Below are 4,049 nucleotides of genomic sequence, written 5' to 3'. Positions count from 1 at the left end.
AAATAGAGTGCCTGATGGGTCTTCCAGTCCTGATGGGAATTAGAACTGAACAATTGAAAAAAAAAGGCCCCAATTCTTTATTTAAGGGGGACAACATCAAAGGCAGGGATAAGGTTCCAGAGGGAGGAGTCTCATTCCAGTGCTTGCTTCTCTGCCTGGCAGGGATCTTACATTAAAAGCTCAATTGTCATTCTGCAAGCCACACCCATCTCCAGAAGGCTACCTGGCTCCAGGTTCACTCCCATCTCCTGGCCTAGGCTAGAACTTGTGTGGTGAGCTAGGTAGGGCACCACAACAATCAGGAGTTCTCGAACCAGTGGATTCCTGTTGGGAGTTCCTGATAGGAGGCTTCCCTGCCTAATGGCTCAAACATCACTCAGTCCATGCATGGGTCGTGGATACCTTCTCACATAATTCTTTAAGATAAATACTGAGGAGTGGTATAGTGGAATCGTATGGTGGTTCCATGCTTAGTGTGAGGAACCTCCATACTGATTTCCAAAATGGTTGTATTCATTTACTATCCCACCAATAGAATAAAAGTCTTCCTTTTTTCTCCACATCCTCTCCAGCATTTATAGTTGTTTGAATTCTTGATGGCTGCCATTCTAACTGGTGAAAGATAAAATCTCAGTGTAGTTTTTATTTTCATTTCCCTAATTGCTAATTATGTTGAACAGTTTTTCAAATATTGTTGGCTCTTTGTATTTCTTCTTTTGAAAAGTATCTGTTTAGTTCATTTGCTCATTTATTAATTGGGTTATTTGGGGTGGGGATTGGTGTTAAACATTTTTAGTTCTCTATTCTAGGTAATAATCCTCGATCAGAAGGGAAGCTAGCAAAGATTTTCTCCTACTCTATAAGTTCTCTCTCCACATTTGAGGGCCATTTTTTATATAACCCTACCCTAGTGGATGAGAGAGAAACAAGATAAAAAGATCCTGGGCCTCATGAACTTCATGGAGTAAGATACCCCACCAACTTGAGCCTTTACTAGGGACTGTTAATATGAGAGAAAAATGAACATCTTTATTCTTTAGACACTACAGCTTTAACAGTCTTTGTTACAGCCACTTAACCATTATCCTAAAAGATTATAATTTTTAGACTAAGTTAGGCACCTTATATATTTTTTTCATTTAACCTCTACCCAAAGATGTTGAGACAAGTATTATTCCAACTATTTTAGAAATGAGAAACTGAGAGACATAGAAATACAATTCCTTGCCTAAGGTAAAAAACAGCAAAGCTGGGATTTGCTATTTGAATTTATTTCTAATTACTTCTTATGAACCCTTTGAACATGATTACAAAAATATTCAAAGAACCACCAAATGTAATTTTAGGACGGAGTAAAAAATATTCTGGACTCTATCCATGATACTATGATACTATGCTACCTCACTAGGAAAGTGGCTGATATGCAAATCACATGCAAAAAAGCATGCAGATAGTTATTAGGAGACTTCTAGTTTGTCCTTCTTTTAAAAGTTGATTAAGACATGTTTTTTGGATCCAAAATGGTTTGTGTCATCCTTTGCTTCAAAGAAAGACAGCTATACCAAGTGGGAGTGAATTCTCACCCATGAAGCATGCAGGGGCTGGTCTTCCAAAATCAGCCACAATCACCCCGTTCACCTTCACCCCTGTCTCTTACTTTTTAACATAGTAAGAACAAATACTACATGGATTATGATTCAAGAGGATGAGAGGCAGTCAGATGCCTTCTAATTAATAAAATGAGACTATATAACTGGAATAAAATATTTTGAGTGTTCAGTGACTACAGCTCCTCTGTGTGCCGTGAATCATGCAGTGAATAAGTGATTTAAAGTAACTACTAGATTATGCCCAGGAGGGCCTGCCAATATGGCTTGCTATCAATTGCCACTTTATATCAAAGCTAATGGAATGAAATGTAATATGAAATTCTGGTTTGGAGGAAAATAAAAGAGTGGTTGTCCATTGATTAAATTTACCTGAAAGTCTGACATATTCATCGACCAAATGGTGTATTTCTGAATGAGTCATGTGCTTTTAAGAGGCTGCCAGTAAAATGCTGCTTGCATTTTAACCCAAAAACTGAAAATATTTGTTGACCAGGTTAACGCCTATGGTCCTAGGTACTGGGAACTTCAAAAATTCCAAACATGCCCACTCAGTACTTTGGACCTTGATGGATCCTATCTGTCCACTACTGAGGACCCCAACCCAGTGGGTTAGACCACAGACCAAAATGGTCCTTGAAAATAAATTAGCCCAAAAATCACATCCCACAGATAAGGAAAGTTTTCTGCTATACTGTCTGCATCATCCAATCACCACAAACTTTGTGACTTTAAACAACATAGGTATATTAGTTGTGTAGTTTCAGGCATCTATAGTGGGTCCGCAAGGCTTGGTTTCTTCTGGAAAGCCCATGGGATAGCACCATCTTTCTCCCCTGACTTCCTGGAATAATCTCCCCATCTCAAGAACCTCAATTGTCACATCCACAGAGTACCTTTGGCCACATAAGATTACATATTTGCAGGTTCTGGGGATTAAAGCACAGACATCTTTGGAGGCATGTTATTCTGTCTACCATGCTATCAAAACAGTTAATGTTGTAAACAAGACCTGAAAGTAGTTGTCTTCAACCTCAACTGACATATATTCAGGCATTTTGTTAATTTCTAGCCAGTGCAACCATAAGAGCTCAGAGCATGTGCACAAGAATCAGTGGCTTATTCTGGGTCTAACTCTGCCAATCACAAGCTCTGTAGACTTGGATTGAACCGCTTATGAATTGACAATTTTACTGAAGCATTGAAACCTTGGAGGAAGTAGCAGGAAATTAGGCAGGGGAGACAAGATAGTAGAACTGAAAAGTTCAGCTGAAGAGTTTCACGCTATATGTGAAAGCAGAGGTTTTCTTTGCTTTGCATGCCCTGAAACTTTAAGACCTAAAATAAGGTTATCATGAAAAATGATTGATGAATTAATGAATGAGTGTTTCAATTTCACCAACAAATTCACCTTAGAATCGACCACAACATAGAGTGAATGTTCAATAAATATTCGTCAAGTGAGTGAATAAAAGAATTAATGAATTCTGCTAGAAATGTGGTTTAATGTCTTTCATTATTTCCTTTTCAATAAAATTTACTAACTCGGATTCTCAGTGAGAGAATGCATGATTGGTCCACAAGACACATAACTCGGATTCTCAGTGAGAGAATGCATGATGGGTCCACAAGACACAGAAGATGATTAATCTTATAATGATTTCCACAGGGGATTTTGGCAAATATGGCCAGATTTTCTGATTTTTTTTAATCTAATGAGATTCCCCAAATCCAAATTTCCATATTAGACTGCCAATTTTTACATTTTTTTACCTTATTCTTTTTTTATTTTTTTTATATTTATTTTTTAGGTGTAGATGGACACAACACAATGTATTTTTTATGTGGTGCTGAGGATCAAACCCGGTGCCAGTGCAAGGCGAGCACTTTACCACTGAGCCACAATCCCAGCCCAATTTTTACATTTTTTCTCAAATCATTTTAAACACCATTCAGGACAACTGAAATGTCTGCCAGCCAAATTCAGTTCACGTCCCCCATTTTGCTAGATCTTTTCTTCAGTCATTTTTAGTTTTCGAGGATGTAGAAGGCTGATACTGAAATAGCCTTGAACTACTATCTTATCAGAAATAAAAAAAGGAAGGGAGAGAAGTATGGGTTCAGGGCACCCACACAAATACACAAAAAGACAAAACCTAATAAGAGTACCCATGTTAGGCTTTAAAAAAAAAAAATTAAAACATGAGAGAAAATGATGGTAACTTGGAGCAGGCAGGTCTGCAGTCAGACCCCAGCAACCATAAACATGGCCCCCTCTTTATGAGGCATGAGGTCTTATTGATAAATTAAAGAGTGTCCAGGGACCCTGGATTCCTGAACCCCATTTATATCTTTAACCTGCCATTGTAAGATAAGAAACAGTTTAGAACTTGTCATTTTCATAATTGATGGGCACTACTTGTTGATTATTTATATGTTTTA

The sequence above is a fragment of the Marmota monax genome, unplaced genomic scaffold (genome assembly GCF_021218885.2).
Source record: "Marmota monax isolate L192 unplaced genomic scaffold, Marmota_monax_Labrador192_F-V1.1 WCK01_AAM20220418_F8-fsc00066, whole genome shotgun sequence".
NCBI classification, from domain to species: domain Eukaryota; kingdom Metazoa; phylum Chordata; class Mammalia; order Rodentia; family Sciuridae; genus Marmota; species Marmota monax.
Note: the sequence above shows the minus strand (reverse complement) of the source record.